At 38.9% G+C, this 20,906-nt stretch overlaps 1 long non-coding RNA gene across 7 annotated transcripts in view; it reads right to left on the bottom strand.

Moving 5' to 3' along the window:
- Positions 1–20,906, bottom strand: part of LOC137234294 (uncharacterized) — a 385,635-nt gene that overhangs the window by 296,712 nt on the left and 68,017 nt on the right. For 4 of the 7 annotated variants that reach the window (XR_010947769.1, XR_010947771.1, XR_010947772.1 and 1 more), the window contains exon 2: positions 16,044–16,517. This is a non-coding gene — a long non-coding RNA (uncharacterized lncRNA). Of the gene's footprint in view, positions 1–16,039; positions 16,518–20,906 lie in introns of all 7 variants that reach the window. The other 3 variants (XR_010947775.1, XR_010947773.1, XR_010947770.1) reach the window with 3 other exon arrangements.

Below are 20,906 nucleotides of genomic sequence, written 5' to 3'. Positions count from 1 at the left end.
TAGCATATGCTTGACCTTGCCTTGGTAATAAGTAGGAAGTTTCCAAAAACTCTCTGCGATATGATGCAGGTGGAATTAAGAAGGGTCGAAGCATGGGCCGTTGATAATGGTCTGGGCGTGAACCCAAATAAAACGGAGCTGGTGCTCACACTTGATAAGAAATTGAACTGGACACAAAACACCACGGAACGTGTCCGTCAGGCCACGGTTGCCCTCTACACATGTAAGGGGACAATTGGACGGAAATGGGGTATGTCCCCTATGATAGTATATTGGATATACACGGCCATAGTTAGGCCAATATTGCCAATATTGCGCTCTGTCACAGCTAATTCTGAAACTGTAGTAGACTGTCGCAGATCACTTAACGTGATGGCTGAACAGTTTACTCTGCATCTGGTATGGGTTCCGGGACATAAGGGCATACCAGGTAATGAGTTGGCGGATGAGCGTGGAAGACAGAGTACCTTTTTTTCTTTTTTGCGGGGAGGCTGAGAAATGCCTAATGCACCATAATTGCTGCCGTCGCAGCAACCGTGTGTCCGTAGACTAAAAAACAGCCCCGTTATGGAACCGTCGCCCACCCCGGCACCACTTTCGCATTACTTCAGGATGGCGTTCCATATTTCTCATTTTTTAAGAGCCTGCTGTTGTCCCTGCATCCAGGTTCCCGCTATTTGCTCTGAGTGTTCAGTTAATCGCCACTGCTTCGCATGCGCATTTCTCTGCGCTCCCTCTCAGCATCCATTAGGCGTGTCATTACTATAAATGCCATTTTGCTCACTGCAGTCCAGCACTCTTTCCTGTTGCACATATGTGATACTAAATTTCTCGTGGTAGGTTCCTCCCCAAAGACTCCATGCAAGGTGAGTCTTTCTTCGTGGAAACGGGGGCAGTGGAACATGAAGTGTTCTGCGTTTTCTAACTACGTGGTACACATTGGGCAATGAGGATCTTCCTCTATCCTACGCTTCCATAAATACTCTTTGAAACCGCCATGTCCACTCATTATCTGCGTGAGATGGTAGTTCAGTTCGCCGTGCTTACGCTCGTTCCATTGAGCTACGTTCCAAACTAGTGTGAAAGTTCAACTTCCTTTACTCGAGGCCTCCCACCGTTCTTGCCACTTAGCTATTGTTTGTGTCCTTGCTCTTTTCTTGTCTTCTTCAGATGGTCGCTCAATATTAGTGTTATACAGATCGGCCATTTCGCTTGCCAGTAAGTCCACTGGGATTTTCCGGGTTAGAACCAGGATCGCGTCGTCGGACACCGTCCGATAAGCACTTGCTATTCTTAAAGAAGCAAGTCGGTACGCTGCTAATATATATTTTTGATGGGTCTGTTTAGATCCATACCACACTGGTGCTGCGTATAGTATTATTGAGCTGGTTACTGTGGACAATAGCTGACTTGTAGCTTCGCTCGGACCACCAATGTTAGGCATTATTCGCATAAGTGATCCATTAGCTTTGGTAATTTTCTCCCCCACCGCTCTGAAGTGCTCTTTGAAAGTTAACTTAGAGTCAATGTGCACTCCTAAGTATTTTAAGGAATCCTTTGAGGTGATTTGGTGATCGCCGACAGTTAAGACTAACTCGTTCGCCGACCGTTTGGAGCTTACTAATACCACTTCCATCTGTTGGCTTGCCAACTCCAGCCCTTCCTTTATTCTTGCTACGGCGTCATTACATAATGCTTGAAGCAGGTTCAGTTGGTCCAGTCTTGGCCACTACTACCACTGCAATATCATCAGCATATCCCACAATTTGCGTGTTTTCTGGTAAATCAATCTTTAGCACCCCGTCATACATTACATTCCAAAGCGCTGGACCGAAAACAGATCCTCTGTGGGACGCCTCCTGTGATTTTGTACTCTTTTGCTCCTTGATCCGTGTCAAAAAGAAGTACTCTGCCTTTAAGATAGCTACCTATTATTCTGCGTAGGTAAGCTGGAGTGCCGAAGCTTTGCAGCGCTGCCATTATCTGCATCCAGTTCGCAGTGTTAAAAGTATTGTTTATGTCCAACATAATCAGTGCACAGAACCTCCTTTTATTTTGGCCTCCAGAGATAGCTTCTCTCAAGACAAAGTACCTCCCTTCCACTTTCGCCATACTGGAAGAGGTTGGGCATGCCACTCTCCACCTGCAAGCTCAAGATAATGGAGGCTCTACTGATGGAAGCGGAAGCCAGGTGGAAGTATCATGATAGATAACTCACATGGCCGGAATGGAATGAGAAGAGATCGCGAGAGCTTCTCACCCTCCGCAAGAGGGATATTTCCTTAGTTGTAGGTCTTCTAACGGGTCATGTTTGTATTGTACCGCATGCGGAAAGGATTTGCGCTCCATTTAATGATCATTGTAGAAGCTGCTGCAACGAAGAAGAACCTGAAACTGTTAGGCATCTACTCTGTGAATGTCCAGCACTCGGTAGAAGGCAACGTTTTATGGGCAATATGTTTCTCGTGGCGGCAGCCTGTGGGTAAATGCGATGGTAAGGATGTTCAAACATCTACGTATGTATCTGTGTGCATATACCTGCATAGCTACGTTTACATGTGTTAGTAACTGGTAGAAAGCAAACACATGTATAGATGTTCTAACGTGTATATGTTAGTATGCGTGAAGTTAGTTCGTGAAAGTTTATGTCTGTCGTTTCCAGCCAAAATAGGATTGTATGTATTGGTGTCTTTCGTTCTTGGGTGAAAGTGGTGAGAAAGAAAGGCTTTTGATATATGGGGTACGACCGCCGAACGATTGCAGAGTATGTCTCAAAAGAAAAGTTGACTTAAGTGAGTGCGGAGGCAAGTTTTAATTATATATATTCTTTGCGAAAAACAAAGGTTTGCAATTTTTTTTATAAAGCCGTGCTAGCGGTTAATTTAGCGGAATCCCAAGGAAAGACCGGGATCCCATACCCTGGTGGACAACAGCCGCAGATTGCTGCGCAAAAATTTAAGCCTTCCACCATCACAAGCCACAAACGCAAAAATAAAGCGGGGTAGTATTTATCATCAGGAAGCCTGCCACATATGCACCACCGTCAAGAGTCATAAACGCACAAGAAAAAAAGCGGGGTAGTATTTAATATCGAAAAAGGGGAAGCATACAGACGGTGCCAGGGTGAACATAAAAGGAGTAGAGGGGCATCTTGGCGCTCCTGTCCTGGCACCACAATCATTAACTTGGGCATAGCCTGGGAGGAACATTAATTCGGGGAGAGAAGCAACCGAGGAGAGAGGCCAAAAGGGAGCAGCAGAATTACCCGTGCGCCGCTGCAGGAATTTATATTGTTTTTTGTATTTCATTTGTATTTTGTTGAACTTATTTGAGATTTTATTAGTTAGTTTTAATCACGATTTCATTACGTTCAGTTTGACTTGGTAATTTAAGTTCATTAAGGTAATTTAACTGAATTCTAATTATTTTCAATTTCCTTGTGAGTTTTTTTATGAATTTATTTTGTTTTTGAAACTTGTTCAATTGTTAATACTTCTCCTGTTGCGTTCCGTTTCCTTACTCTTGCCCACCGTCTTTACTATATTTTCAACAGTCCACCTGTGACTTATTTACCTATTATTTTCTTAGCTTACCTTTCTTGCCTATCTTTCCACATTTAACATTTTCTTGGTCTTTTTGTTCGCTTCAATACCTAATTCCTTTTATTTTGCTTTCCGTCTCTTGACTTTCTTTTACTTTTTTCACTTTTTCCCATTTTTTTTTTGCAACGTTTTTTAATGCTTTGCATCTAAAGATTGCCATTTTTTTTCTAACCTTTCTAACATCTTTTGCCTTCTGGCTTTGTTGTCGTTTTTATCACGTTTTGCTGTTTTCTTTCTCTTTTTTGCAACTAGTGCATTTTTCCCAGTTATTTTTTTTTTATTTTGCTTCCTTTGTTGCTTCCCTCTTTCATTTGCGCTTTTATTTGTTTTACATGGAACTATTAAAATTACCCATGGTATTAGTTGAGTTTCCAATTAACTTTTAAATTTTTGTTATTAAACTTTACAATCATTCATTTTTTTACATAATTTTTATCTTTTTTTATTTTATTGATTTTGGGCCGCGCTAACCACTCGTAAAATCTTTGATCCGGGCCGCAACCGAATGCTCCAATAATTTTGTAATCTTTCATTATCACCTCTTCCACCGATCGAATTTCCAACTTAGCATTTTTCCCATAGGTATATGTTTATATATGTAAGTTACGCCTTCTCAACTTTGCAGCCACGCTCTCCCTTCGACGCAGGCGCCTCCGTCGTGTGATTGATCGGTAAGTGCTAGATGTTTAAGCTATTGATATTACGTTGGTACACATTAGGGCGGGTCGATTTAAAAATCGCTCATTGCTCTGTGAAACTCGTATTCTAGGGATCAAAATAAGAAACTTTGCCGAAGGAACCATATCTCTAAAACGAATTCTGATACCCCCCCTTTGGCTCGAACTTCTGGGTAGGGGCAATTTCAATTCTACCTGCTGTGTCTTGTGGTGGCTTTAAAAAAACAACACAAGCCATTTTACGATCGGTCATTGTGTCACAGTGATACCTTCATTTTTTAAAACGGTTGAATAAAAAACCCACACAACTATGTTTACGACATGCAAATGCATCACAGTGATGCCTTGGTTTTAAAAGGGGGTTGTAAAAACGCTAATTTCTAATTATTTTTTTAATTTCTTTTCTATTACTAAGTTAAATTCATTTTTTCATTTACATATGTTCTGAATAAATAAATATCTAAAGAGAAAAATAAACTCCAAAAAGAAAAAACATAGGCATTTCAAAGTGGGATTTTTCAAAATTTCACCTACGACCCAAAGGAGGGACATCAGGGGGCCTACTCTGTATTGCGATGCGAAAGAAAAAATACGCGAAATCGCAAAATCGGTACTCTCTATCTTGACATTCGCATGTATATTTTGACTTTCGCATTCACATTTTGCTTATTCGCAATTTTTCTCCCTTTTCGCATTGCCGGCACTCTGTAAAGCGAAAGCGAATGTCAAACAGCATTCATTTTCGCATTTTTCTTGCTACAAGTAATAGGCATTCGCATTGTTCAAATATGAAAGTATTAATTGATGATTTTATAAATTGATATCTTTATATTCATTTAAAAATATATAGGACAACTCAAAAAACAAAACAAACACAACAGCAACAATTTGTAATCCTAGTGGACTTAAAATACATAAATAAATAACAATTAAATCGAAACCACTTTTTTATAAAGCATTTCTATTTGAAATCATGTCATTTTTTATTTGTTCTCTGATACAACTAGCAATATTTCCCATTCTATGATTTTCCACGTTTTCTGTATTTATCACGTTCACTTCTTCCAGTTCAATTTCTGAACTGGGAGGATTTCTTCATTTAAATCAATCCTTTCTTCATTTAAATCGTTCCATAATGCTACAGAATCCTTTTTTTAATTTGTTCAACAAAAATTTATCGTTTGCCGAAATTGTAATCGCCTTGTTTCTTTTGTTCTCTTTCTTTGAGTTTGGTCAGTGATGCATACTCAAGCAAAAAAATTAGCGTAAAATAAAAAAGCGACATTGTTAGCGATGCGATAGCGCTACAGAGTTCCAATTATCTTTCGCATCGCAATTTATTTTCGCATCGCGCTGCCTTTCGCATCGCAATACAGAGTACGCCCCCAGAATTCGTTTTAGAGGTATAGTTCCTTCGGCAAAGTTTCTTATTTTGATCTCTAGAATATGATTTTCACAGAGCAATGGCCGATTTTCTTGCCTCCCCACAAATCGACCCGGCCTAGTACACATAACACATACTAAACATACACATATATCTGTTTACACAACAAAAAAGGGCCAGAAGAAAGTGATGATCGATTGGGCTACAGTGGCAGCCCGATAATCAGGTACAAAACGACATCTAACAATTTTTAGTTGAACCTTTCATTCGTTTTGAGTTCCATTTTAATACTAAAGTTTTTTTCATGTAAAATAAATTTCGAGTCAAATTTGATCCACTTTTTTATCCTATTCTCATTACTGTCGATTTTCCCCTCGATTTAAAGTTTTTGCGTTAAATTTAATTTTTTGTTTATAAAATAAAAGCTTTCTTTTAGATTACCAAGTTTTTTCAGCGTATCCTCTATATTCCTGTCTATGTACGAACACAACGTACGGGTTCGATACATTCGCATTAGTTATCTTTTAGTTTTAGCATTAAGGAAAATTCAATATAAAGGAAGTTTTTTTTTAATTTTTTTTTTTTTTTGATCATTATTCTAGGTTAAATATTGAACAAGTACCCAATAAAGAGTTTTCTTATAAAGTTTTGAAAGAAATTCAAACAATCACATTTATTAGCTTTATGGGTTGAGTCTATCTCATAATGATCGGCTAAGGAACGTTCAGTTGGTGTGGGTGTTGCACGAGTGCAATATAGGGGACGTGGGTGTGAGGCGACTGTGACAGATTAGATAGGCTAGGGACATGGGACATCAACTTACAGACAAATGCTAAAGTTCCGGAGTCAGTGCAATGCCCAAGGCTGGGTCAAGGCTTTACGCAGAAGGGGAGGGATGACTGACACGGACAGGCCTTTTCTTTCTGCTTTCCTTCCTTAACGTACATTTCAGGCATGAACCTCTTTTTTGTTTGTATAACTGTAGGTAAGGCGGGTGACCAAAAACTCACCCCACCCGACGAGCTAGCAGGGGCTTGTCAGCATAAATGCCACCTACGCCTTACCCCAACAGTCAGTTATATAACATATAGCTTAGGTCAATACACGACGCTTAGTTATCTTCATAAACTCAACGAAGTGGTTTGATTAGGTGAGTAGGAACAAATCCGTGTGGTTTCACAATGGGCCTATAAAGGCCTAGGTGTGGCGCTCCAATGGGGACGGCAGCCACTTGAACCTAACCTAACCTAGGTTATAATTAAACTATTATTGCTTATGAATACAAAGGCTATGTGTAAGAAGCCATAGTTTAAGAAATATTTTAGTGTTTTGTGTTCAAATCATTTTATAAATTGAATTTGCCTCAAGACTTACAATTAAGTAGACTAAAAAAAACACAACTAGATTGGGTCATACTAGTTGAATCTTTTTCTGAGTTCGAGTTTTATGGATTTTTTTTATTAAATTTCTATTTGTGAAGATCAATTCTGGAGTTTTAATCGTACAGATAGGATTACTTAGACTAGAAAATACCTAGGGTTAAGAGAATTGTTTGCAAATAAACACATGAAATTGAAATGCAGGGCTGAGGTAAAAATAATTTTGGTGTGTGGTTTGCCTTTGGACGCGCTACGGTAGGTGAAGGGTAACGCGGAGAAATGTCTGAGTGACATATAAATACTTAGACGGGCGTCGGGTTTGGGGCGCTGTAAGGAAACAGGAGTCAGCAAAGAGCCCACCTGACAGGGCAGGCCTTCATTATTTTTCTTCTCATCCTACTTTCCTCAGGATTCTTCTATTTATTTCTTTTCAGCTATGCGGGTGTGGGTGTGCAAAGCCCACCCCATTCGGCGAGCTAGCAGGGGCTTGCAACCATGCCGCATGCCACCTCCGCTTTACCACCAACAGCCAGTAACGCTACAGTCGCTGACTGTGATGGCTTGCCGTTGAAGGCACATGCTGCTTCTTGCGTAGTTGCTGTTAATGCTATTACTCCCGCGACTGAGGTCAGTGTTACCGATGTTGTTGCTGTATCTGTTGATAATTCTTCTAGTACTCAGTATCCCACTGTGAGCAGCAATAATAATCATACCGTATTAAGTGCTCTTTCGGCTACTGATATGACTCGTGCTGATTTGTCAAATGGAATTGCTGATGGCGATTTGTGCTCATTATCTGCAGTAGAGTATGTTGATAACTCTGAGCCTATTGTTGACGGCACTTCTGTCTCTCAATCATCGTCTCTAAATGTGAACAATGCTACTGATTGGACTGTTGTAGTAAACGACAAAAATATAAATAGAAACGAAATGCAAAAGAAATTACAGGTTGATGTTGGTTGAAGTGATAACACTGAATTGTCTGTTTCTGTTCGTAACAGATGGGTTCATTTGTCGTCTTTTGAACATAAAGTTACAGCGGATGACATAAAAAACTATGCTGCGAAACACACAGATATCAATATTAATTGGATCCATTGCTATACTCTTATCTAAAAAGATAACCCAGCAAATAAGCGCAGACGTGTAAATTTTAAGCTGGGTGTACCGTCATCTTTATTCCGTCTTATTATGCAGTCATTGCCTCGCAAAAGTATCTAACACATACTTGAAAGCATCCTTGTTAAGTCGAAAGTTTTTTTTTGAACCTAAATAAGAAAATAAGTCATTAAACTTTACCACTTTTGAGTTAAATTTCTTACAATGCGTCACTCATCTCAAATGAATTACACAAATCTCGCAATATTTGCCTTTCCATTCTGGCCTGGCAATTTTCGTATGCAACTCCAACTCCATAAATAATGCCGCGGCTATTGATTCCATTATAATAGACAGCTATAATTTGTGTCTGTTCGTTGGGTCCAGTTATATGCCAAAGCAAGCTGCCGGCGTAGAGGAAGGTGAAGCGAAAACGTAAACAATCCTTGCAGAAAGAATAAATAAACCTTTATAAAGTATTTTAGACCAGTGCAATGAAATTAGCATCCTTAAAATTCAGAAAATGTCAACTATTTTCGTGCAGGAATCCGTTTTAACAAAACTTGGTGGCCACGGCAGGGAATTGGCCAAAAGAACGAAAAAAACACACTTACAATTATGAAAACACTTCACTCAAAAAAATATAACACTGCGGCAATATATTCTATTGCTTTTTTTGTGCAAAATGGCGTGGATAATAAAATATAAAAGTTTTTCAATGTTTTTTACAAATTTTCTTCAATTTATTTTGTTTCAATGTTCACATTCCGTACCAACAGCTGATTTCGAAAAATCATTTGCTTTTCCTCTTCTCTTTACGATTCCGTCGTAATGCAGAATTCCAAACTTCGATTAAAGCGGAGCGTGGAACGGGAACGTAATCGAGATACAGCATAGGGTTGAATGTTATTTCTCTGGCTGTAGACCATTTCCGAGATAATCAGTTATGCGCCTTAGGTGATTTTAACTTAAGTAACATTAATAGGAGCAGTCATTTTTATAATTCAGGCTAATAATATTGTTACTCTACTTGTATCTTATGTGGTTGATAGCTTTCTAAGTATAAATCTTAAGCAAATTAATAGCATCTTCAATCAACTAACTCGATTTTTAGATCTCATATTTATTACTGATAACATCAATTAGGTTAGGTTAGGTTGAACTGGTTGGTCCATGAGGACCTCATATAGACTGCTTGAGTGTAGTCTTACCAGAATTTTGTTTTAACGACCAAACTGGAAAACCCTATCAAAAACCAGGAACTATGTTTTAAAATAACTCCGTCCTCTTGGGCACGAGCACAGAACGTGCTCGATCGTTTCCTCCTCCAACCCGCACTTCCTACATCTGCTATCACTGACCAAGCCTAATTTAAAGGCATGTGACGCCAGAAGGCAGTGTCCATTCAGAATACCCCTCATGAGTCTAAAGTCGTCTCCTTTTAATGATAGAAGCCGTCAACGCAGGAAGGTATTCTGCCCAAAATTAATTATTAATACTGATGTCAAGACGCGTCGTTTGACACCTATCTCGATATTTTTGGTAGCGTGTTAGCAGTCGACCCTCAACTAGACTTTAACCGCGTCGTTTGACACCTCTCTCGATATTTTTGGTAGCGTATTAGCAGTCGACCCTCAACTAGACTGCTCACAATTTTTTTTTTGTGCTTACGCCAACATTACAACAACCACATGAAAATCACCAACTTCAACTTCAAATATATCCGGATAGATAAAATTTGGTAATTCTATGCGGCAGCATGACACTGCTAATACGCGTCCAAAAAGTTCTATTCGCTCTCCGCCTCTCTTTCTACACAATACTTTTTCGAACGAATCGGATGGTGATGCTGTAATCAAAAGCAATAATACTAATAATATGTTCAGTGTCGAATCAACACTTAAATGCTTAATGAGAGAAATTACTTCGCTAAAGTCTAATAATGCAAAGCTCTTGTGTTTGCTTGAATCATCGATAGCTGAAGGTACCCACCTACGTACTCAAGTTAGTGACTTGCAAATTGAGCTTCGCTCTATGTACCAGTCACTGTGTGACAATAACACATTCGTTTCTAATGAGATCAGGCACTTAAAAGCTGATATTGCTAAATTTAATGCAGAATTGCCGTTGAATACCTACGCTTTCTCGAATTCTGCGTTTGGCTCTGTTTCTAAACAAACTGTTGCGGAGTGTGCTCATACTGTTGACGGCAGTCCTGACTACATGGCTGGTGCTGTTGAAAATATAAACGCTGCTGCTAACATGACTGAAGTTACATCTAATGTTGCTGGTACTGTTGTAAACATGAATGCTTCTACTGGTGATAATGTAAGCATTAATACGTTAGCAACAGAAGGTGCTGACAACATAAATGCTCCATCTTCTAATCCGAACTTACAGTCAAATACTGTTAATGCCTCTGCTAATAACATTAGCTTGTTTTCTTCGATACTCAGATCAGTGATGGAAATAATAATAAAATACGTAATGCTGTAACTAAACGCCAGAAGCAGTTGAATACTGCTGCTTCGTGTCCGACTTCAATTTCAAATTCGTCTTCGAGTTTGGCATCAACTATAGCATCTGCATCTTCTACTACTGTGAAGTCTGTAACTACAACCTCTTCTGTACAAAGTAAACTCAACGAAAATTTTAACCGCCGTAAGCCAATTTTTGTTGGATCAAATATAAGTACAGAATTGGGTGTAGTTAGTATGAGTTGGCTGCACTTATCATCATTTCAGCCATCAGTTTCCTCTAACGATATCATTAGTTATCTGGTAAGACATCTGAAGGCTGATAAGTCTAACTATGCCTGCAAAAGGCTTATAAAAAATGACACTCCGCTTGACTCATTAACAAAAGTCAACTTTAAGGTTGGTGTTACAGAAACACTATATGATGCCGTTTTATCACCAGATTTGTGGCCTGCTGGGGTGAACGTTCGGTCATTTCGTTTTTTTCCCAAAGAGTAAGGCAAACGAATTGCCCTTAGTTGTCAGTGGCAATACTAATCTTGTCAACAAGCAACTAAATATCTATTTTCAAAATGCTTCTGGCATCAGAACAAAAGCGCATGATGTTAAGTCGCTGAGCTCGCAGTTAGAGTACGATATTTTTGTCATTGTTGAAACTTGGCAGACTCCAGATTTTTTTGATGGCGAATTCTTCGATCCCAATTTGTTTGTCGTTTTCCGTAAAGACAGGGATGCGGAAAAACTGGGCGTTCTCGAGATGGAGGTGTACTTATTGCAGCTCTACGCAAGTATAATGCTTCCCTAATTCAGCTGGATAATAACGATTCGCTACTTGACCAAATCTGTGTTAAAGTTAGTGGCTCTACGTACTTCGGCTCTCTATACTTGATGGTATCTTATATTCCGCCGAATAGTTCGGAAGATCTTTATAAAGCTCATGCTGACAATATTTCATCTGTAGTTCTTAATAAGCTTGGTGATAATCCTGTATGTATTTTAGGTGACTTTAATCTAAGTGATGTCACTTGGTCTCAGGGTTTCTGTGGTTCGGGCCTCATGCCAAATAATATATCGAAGTCCTATGACTTATTTTATAGATAACATGTTAAGCTTAAACTTGCTGCAAATCAATAACTTCATTAACAGGCTTGACAGAATATTAGATCTTATATTCCTCAGTGATAATATTAATTTTAACATTTCCGAATGCCATGCACCATTTGCTCCGTCGGATATGCATCACACTACTATTGTTCTTAAACTTGAGTTTTATGTGTTTTGTGTACCCTCTGTAAATGATGATATCGCTTTTAATTTTGCACGGTGCGACATGTCTATACTTAACCATGTTTTCTCGGAAATTAACTGGGTTGATCTTTTTTCATCCTCAGATGTTAGCATTTGCTATGAGATTTTTAGATCAACGCTTTTTGACCTATGTTTAAGGCATGTTCCAGTCTTTAAGAAAAAACCGTATAAATTACCTTGGTATACTAAGGGTTTAAAAAATTGAAGAATTTGCGAATCAAATACTACAAAAAGTTTAGTCAGACCAAGAATCTGTTCTTTTACGAGAAGTATCAGCAGTATCTAAAGAAGTTTAACTGCTTGGATAAGTTTCTTTACAAAAACTATATTCTTAGCTTTGAGACAAATATTAAGTCCAATCCAAAAACATTTTGGAGTTTTATTAAATCTAAAAGGACCTGCTCCTCGGTTCCTGATTCTGTCTTTTACAAGATAATGTAGCTACAAATCCTAATGCGGTAGTGAACCTGTTTGCGGACTATTTTAGTGCATCCTATGATGATGCCCCTTCTTTCGACTTTGCATCTGATTTAAATTCTGCTCTGGATTTCGGTTCAATGTCGATTTCATGTGACGATATCTCAAGTAGTATTACTAATTTAAAGCAATCGGTCAGGACAGATTCTGATGGTGTCTCAAGTGCCTTGATTAAAGGTTGTCCGGCCTTAGTTTTGCCTCTTGAGATCGTGTTTAATATGTCACTTCAGTGCGGGGAGTTTATTGATGCTTGGAAACTTGCATCGATAACTCCTATCTACAAATCTGGAAATAAGAATGATGTCTGTAACTACAGACCTATATCAAAGCTCACTACTGTTTCGAAGTTATTTGAATGTGTTGTAAAAGACAAGTTATACTTTTCAGTGAAGAGCCTAATTTGTGCCAAGCAGCATGGTTTTGTTGCGGGACGTTCGACGGTCACCAATCTAGTGGAGTTTAGTGAGTATTGTATATCTGCTTTTGCATCTGTATACCAGGTGGATTGTATTTATACTGACTTCTCCAAAGCCTTCGATAAGGTATCACATGAGATCCTTATTCATAAACTTTCCTGTCTTGGTTTTCACTCAAATTTTCTGAAGTGGCTAAAATCTTATTTAGTTAACAGATGGTGTATTGTCTGCATTGATGGTGTATCATCCGATCCATACCTTGCAACTTCCGGCGTTCCGAAAGGCAGTATTCTTGGACCCTTGCTCTTTGTCCTGTGCATCAACGACATCAGCACTTGCTTTTCGTATGCTAGGTTTCTCTTGTACGCTGATGATCTTAAAGTTTTCTCCATTATAAAGTCTTCGCGTGATATGTTCGAACTTCAGTGTGAAATTAATAATCTCTATTCCTGGTGCGTTAGATCCCACCTTTCATTAAATATTAATAAATGCTTTCACGTAACCTACTCTAAATTGCGCTTTAAGTTTAATAGTTCATATACCATTGATAACAAACCACTGCAGACTGTTGATAAAATCAAGGACCTTGGTGTGGTTTATGATACCAAATTTTCTTTCAACAGCCATGTAAATTTTATCATAGCCAAATCGTATGCAATGCTTGGTTTTATTCGGCGTAATAGTGCAGAGTTCTCTGACCCGTATACACTCAAATTCCTTTACAATTCATTTGTACGATCTGATCTCGAGTATGCCACTATCATTTGGCGACCGTTCCAACAGTTTGCAATTAATAGGATTGAGAGAGTTCAAAAAGTTTTTCTTAAATACTGTCTGCGGTCACTTCCTTCCCTCATATAATGCACGTTTAGTTCTTTTAAATCTTAAAACTTTAGAAGCGAGAAGGTCTATTCTTTCTTTGACCTTTTTATATTGCATCATCCATGGGGATACAGATTGTGTTGCTCTTCTTTAGAAAATTAATCTTAATGTTCCAAGAAGAGAACTTAGAAGCTTTTACCCTTTTTATGGCATTAATAGTAGAACTAATTATGCGAGAAATGCCCCAATTAACCGCGCTATGAGTGAATTTAATAAGATCACATATTTTGTCGAACTTGATTTCTCTTTGTCGAAGAACGTTTTTATTAATTTATTAAAGTGTGTTTTTTAGTTATGAATTCTTTTATATTAGTCTGTAAGTGCTAGTTTTTCACTGACTTGTTAACTTTTTGTATTTCTTAATTGTAGTTTGTTTTTTAATTGTATGTAAATTGTTAGTAGTCTGTAAGAATTTTGTTAATAATATGCTGTATAGTTTTTCATTGGTAGTCTGTAAGAACATGTGTTCATAGACTTGATAAATAAATGGCAAAATGGTAAAAATATCGAAAGAGGTGTCAAAAGACGCGTATTAATCTCGACAACAATAATCCGAAACCGAAACCAACCGTTGTTGTAATTTGTCACACAAAAAAAATTGTGAACGCAGAAGGACATCACACACACCCGGACTTGGCATGGCGCAGCCCAGGGTTATTTTATATAAGCGCGGCCGAAGGCCGCCAACGCAGAAAGGTATTCTGCCCAAAAATACTACGGATCCCACCCCCGGTTTCGGAGGTACCCGCGGGTCTTTTTTCGGTTTTTCGTTAATATATTTTGAACGAGTTATATTTTTTATTTTCCGGCTTCGGATTATTAATACTGATGTCAAGACGCGTCGTTTGACACCTATCTTGATATTTTTGGACACGTATTAGCAGTCTCATGCTATCGTAAATTACCATTTTTCTGTATCTGGTGGTCTTCACATGTGTAGATTATTGCTTTTTCTGGGTAAAAGTCTAGTTGAGGGGTAGAATGCTAATACGCTACCAAAAATATCGAGTGGCGTCAAATGACGCGTATTAATATCGAGAACAATAATCCGCAGGCGGAGATGTTGCAGTCCGGACATATTTGCAGTTGAAGTTGACGATTTTCATGTGGTTGTTATGTTATTATGCATCACCGTGCCGGTAGGCCAGGATTATTTTTTATAAGCGCGGCCAAAGGCCGCCAATGCAGGTCGGTATTCTGCCCAAAAATACTATGGATCCCACCCCCCGGTTTCGGGGGTACCCGCGGATCTTTTTTCGGTTTTTCGTTAATATCTTTTGACCGAGTTAAAATTTTTATTTTCCGCCTTCGGATTATTAATACTGATATCAAGACGCGTCGTTTGACACCTATCTCGATATTTTTGGTAGCGTGTTAGCTGTCGACCCTCAAATAGACTTTAACCGCTCGGCCGAAGGCCGCCAACTCAGAATGGAGTTCTGCGCAAAAATGATATGGATCTCACCCCCGGATTCGGAGGTACCTGCTGGCCTTTTTTCGCTTTTTCGTTAATATCTTTGAACGAGTTAAAATTTTTCGCCTTCGGATTATTAATACTGATGTCAAGACGCGTCGTTTGACACCTCTCTCGATATTTTCGGTAGCCGACCCCTCAACTAGAATTTTAACACGCGGCCGAAGGCCGCCAACGCAGAAAGGTGTTCTGCGCAAAAATGCTATGGATCTCACCCCAGTTTCGGAGATACCCGCGCTCTTTTTTTTTCGTTAATATCTTTTGACCGAGTTAAAATGTTTCGCCTTCGGATTATTAATACTGATGTCAAGACGCGTCGTTTGACACCTTTCTCGATATTTTTGGGAGCGTATTAGCAGTCGACCCTCAACTAGACTGCTCACAATTTTTTTTGTGCTTACGCCAACATTACAACAACCACATGAAAATCACCAACTTCAACTTCAAATATATCCGGATAGATAAAATTTGGTAATTCTATGCGGCAGCATGACACTGCTAATACGCGTCCAAAAAGTTCTATTCGCTCACCGCCTCTCTTTCTAAACAATACTTTTTCGAACGAATCGGATGGTGATGCTGTAATCAAAAGCAATAATACTAATAATATGTTCAGTGTCGAATCAACACTTAAATGCTTAATGAGAGAAATTACTTCGCTAAAGTCTAATAATGCAAAGCTCTTGTGTTTGCTTGAATCATCGATAGCTGAAGGTACCCACCTACGTACTCAAGTTAGTGACTTGCAAATTGAGCTTCGCTCTATGTACCAGTCACTGTGTGACAATAACACATTCGTTTCTAATGAGCTCAGGCTCTTAAAAGCTGATATTGCTAAATTTAATGCAGAATTGCCGTTGAATACCTACGCTTTCTCGAATTCTGCTTTTGGCTCTGTTTCTAAACAAACTGTTGCGGAGTGTGCTCATACTGTTGACGGCAGTCCTGACTACATGGCTGGTGCTGTTGAAAATATAAACGCTGCTGCTAACAAGACTGAAGTTACATCTAATGTTGCTGGCACTGTTGTAAACATGAATGCTTCTACTGGTGATAATGTAAGCATTAATACGTTAGCAACAGAAGGTGCTGAACTTACAGTCAAATACTGTTAATGCCTCTGCTAATAACATTAGCTTGTTTTCTTCGGTACTCAGATCTGATCCTACCATTTCCAATGATACTTGTGAAAGTGATGGAAATAATAATAAAATGCGTAATGCTGTAACTAAACGCCAGAAGCAGTTGAATACTGCCGCTTCGTGTTCGACTTCAATTTCAAATTCGTCTTCGAGTTTGACATCAACTATAGCATCTGCATCTTCTACTGCTGTGAAGTTGAGCTGAAATATTGAGGAAAAAGAAAAAAAAAATTGTAAAATTGAACTGATTTAAAGGTGAATAGTCGCTAAAGGAATATTTAACAATTTATTTGAAGAATTAATGAAAACTGCATTACACTTGTATTGAAAAATCTTTAAGAAATAATTGAATTTAAACTTTGCACAATAGTATATAGGTATTAATTGGTAAAAATCTCAAAATTGTTGTAACATGTTCAAAAAAATCCATTTATATTCACAGACGCACCGCTTTGTAAAAATATTCGTATATTTTCACGGACGCACCGCTTTATATAAAAAAAATGACTTGGTTTTTAACGGAACCACCGCATATTTCAAAAAATGTACTTGGTTTTTAACGGAACCACCGCATATTTCGAAAGAATTTACTTGGTTTTTAACAACCCACCTGTTCAGAGCAGTCCCGATATTCGAAGCAGCACTAATTTCTTATTTCGTTTACATCACTAAATGGGATGATAATATGCATACCTAACTGTTATTCCCTCAGCACAACACATAATAAATTTTAAACCTTTTCTCATATGTATAACTGTTACTCTTAACACAATGCATTTAAATATTTGTTGTAACATCTATTCATTTTCATTCCTGCTATGAGATCAAATTCATAGCTAAGACAAAAAATTGTAAAACTTTGGACGTCACTTCTGCTGTGATCACGAAACAATAAAGTGCTCTACATTATACTTGTTTTATTTTATTTCGAAACAGGTGGTGCAAAACAGCACCTCCTCGAAACATTTGGTGACCCCGACGTGATCGGGTTACTTTGCGAACAAGTAAAAATTCGTTCACGTTTTAATTTAATTAAATTTGGTACAAGGCTGGAATTATTGCCGTGCAATCAGCCACCATGACAAAGGGTAGCAAGTTGAAGAAAAGTGCTGACACAACGCCAGCGAATGCAACGATGAACAACTTTGAAGTAATCACGTTCAATAAAAGAAAGGCTACGTCAATAACACATCAACTAATTGAGTTAAACAAAACTTTATCGGCGGATCGTCTTAATGAGCTGGATGAGGCTGAACTTTCTGTCCACATGGAGTACGTGGAGAGCATATACGGCAGATTCGACCACGTGCAATCGACTCTAGAAGAAGCTGATCCGTGCGAACTCGAAGCAACAAGCCGAGCAGAATTTTTTAACGTGTACCTAGAAGTCAAGGCCAAGCTGTCGCGCGAGCTCAATTTGCACAAAAAAACAAGCGCAAGACATTCATCTACAGCGAGACATTTCCCAACGGAAGACTCGCCAACTACTTTATTCTCATCGTTACGAAAATCTCGACTTCCGGATTTGAAAATACCAAATTTTAGTGGGGCGTATATCGATTGGCCTAACTACTTCGCCATGTTTACCAGCGTTATCGACAAAGATCTTGAATTGAGCAAAGTGGAAAAACTTCAACATCTACGCGCTAGCTTGCAAGGAGCTGCTTTAGAAACAATATCCTCACTCGAACCAGTGGAAGAAAATTATAACAAGGCCCTGTCGCTTCTAAAAAACAGGTTTGATAACAAATTGCTTATTTTTCAGGCGCATATAAAGGCGATGTTTGGATTCAAGATGGTTGATAAAGGCTCTGCTACTGATTTGCGTGAATTGAGCGACAAATTCAATTCACATCTTCGCGCTCTCAACACCTTGGCAACACCGCAAGAAATTTCGGATGGATTACTCATACATCTTGTCGCTAGAAAGTTTGATCAAAAGACGCAGGAAAAGTGGGAAGAAGACTTGCCTACACAAACATTGCCAAACGTGGCTTCATTTACATCGTTTTTGGAGAAGCGATGCCGCATGATGGAAAATTTGCAAAGTGCTAAGGTAACACAATCTACTAGTAACCAGGTGAGCAAAAATTCGAATGCCAATAAAGGCACCAAAAATGTTTTATTTGCATCTTCAAGTAGTTCTATATCATGCGTATTTTGTGATTCCAAAGACCATTACATAAATAGTTGCCAAAAATTTTTGAACCTGTCTCCAAATTTACGCTATAAAGAAGCCAAACGGCTACAACTTTGCTTAAACTGTCTGCGCAAGGGCCATAGTTTACAACGATGTAAGTCCGGTAATTGCCGTCATTGCTCATCCAAGCATAATTCGCTGCTTCATTTGAATTCTACTTCGTCGTCAGCGCCCTCAAATACGTCAGTAATTGAAGGCACAACCATGTCACAGCAAACACTAATTTCATCGTTATCGACAAATCTAACGCCCAAGGCCTCGGAATCGTGCGTCAAAGGTAATGTGGTATTAGCTACGGCTATACTGTCAGTAAAAAATCGTTCTGGGCTATTTGTACCATGTCGAGCCATTCTCGATTCGGCCTCTCAAATAAATTTCGTCACTACTCGTTTAGCAAATCAGCTGCAACTTCCGTTCAAAAATCATCATTTTTAATCTCCGGGATTGGCGAATCCAGTTTTGCCGCCGAAAAGGAGATCGACATTTTCGCACAGTCGCAAGATAAAACCTACAATACTTCGTTCACTGCTGTGGTAACTCCCAGCATAACAGATTACCAACCAAACTTCAGTCTTTCTTCCGAATGGAAAATACCATCGAATATTAGCCTGGCTGACCCTTTGTTCTTTAGACCACAGCGAATAGATTTGCTTATTGGAGCGGGTTTATTTTTTGATCTGATGTGCGTTGGCCAAATTCGCCTAGCTAAGAATTTGCCCATACTCCAAAAAACTCGATTGGGTTGGGTTGTCTCTGGTGGGGTTTCATATGTCAATAAAAAATCAGCAACTCTAGCTGCTTGCAGCAAAAACATAGCTGAAGAACAACAACCCAACATCCTTTTGAACGACATTGTGAAACGATTCTGGGAAATAGAGAATCGATTCGATTCCGCTGCCCCACCAGATGAAGATGATGAGTGGTGTGAGCGCCATTTCAAGGACAACTTTTCTCGTTTAGAATCTGGAGAGTATTCAGTACGTTTGCCAGCAAAAACAAACCTTAATGCTCTTGGCGATTCCTACAATCATGCTCTCTACAGATTCAAAAACTTAGAAAAAAAATTGGAAAAAAATCATGACTTGAGAATTCAGTATAATTCCTTTATGAATGAGTATGCATCGTTAAACCATATGTCGCTAGCTAAGTCGCGTACAACAACAACACCAACATTTTTTCTTCCACATCATTGCGTGCAGAAGCTAAGCAGCACTACCACAAAACTTCGCGTCGTATTCGATGGTTCTGCAAAAACAACCACAGGCTATTCTCTTAATGATTTACTATTAGCTGGCCCAACTATTCAGCCGACACTTTTCAAAACCCTTTTACAATTTCGTTTTCGTAAATTCGCTTTGTGTGGAGATATTTGTAAAATGTACCGATGTGTACGAGTGACACCTCCGGACGAATATCTTCAATGTATTTTATGGCGCGAGCATCCACTCGAAGAACTGCAGATATATAAGTTAGACACTGTCACTTATGGTACAAAATCTGCTGCCTTTTTAGCAATACGCGCTATGCATCAACTTGCCTATGATGAAGAAGAGTCATATCCATTAGGTGCGAAAATACTTAGAAGGGATTTTTATGTTGATGACCTTTTTTCAGGTGGAAATACCATACAAGAAGTAATTGAAATAAGGCATCAAGTAAAGGGTTTACTTCAACGCGGAGGATTCAATATTCGCAAATGGTGCTCAAACGAAGCTGGTACACTGCATGATGTAAATGACTCAGAGCGTGAAAGCCTACTCAAGTTCCATGATGGAACTTATATTGCAAAAACCCTTGGCCTTGTCTGGGATCCAAAGACAGACTATTTCGTATTCACCTTTTCGCCTATAATATGCAGCTCACGCACTACGAAACGCGCAATACTTTCGCATATTGCTAAATTTTATGATCCGCTTGGTTTAGTTTCGCCAGTCATTACAAAGGCAAAAATTTTTATGCAAACCCTTTGGAAAGCAAAGTTACATTGGGACGAAGCCTTGCCCCAATCATTGCAAACTTCTTGGACTGATTTTCAAGCAAAATTCGCCCTAGTCAGCAGCATTAAATTTCCTCGTTATGTACTAACTCCTTATTCAACTTGGGAGATTCACGCATTCTGTGACGCGAGCTTAGCAGCTTTTGGTGTCTGCGTTTATATTCGTTCAAAATGTGATGGTGTTTTGAAATCTCACTTGCTTTGTGCAAAGTCGAGAGTCTCACCACTAAAGAGTATAACTGTTCCTAAGTTAGAATTGTGTGCAGCCTTATTGCTTGCGGAACTCGTGGCACCCATATCGCAAGATTTTCCACATCCTCATAGAGTTCATTGCTGGTCAGACTCAATGGTTACTCTATCCTGGCTGCGAGAGCAACCGTCAAATTTTAACGTT

This window comes from Eurosta solidaginis, chromosome X, assembly GCF_040869045.1.
Source record: "Eurosta solidaginis isolate ZX-2024a chromosome X, ASM4086904v1, whole genome shotgun sequence".
NCBI classification, from domain to species: domain Eukaryota; kingdom Metazoa; phylum Arthropoda; class Insecta; order Diptera; family Tephritidae; genus Eurosta; species Eurosta solidaginis.
This window is presented reverse-complemented; position numbering and strand designations above follow the sequence as displayed.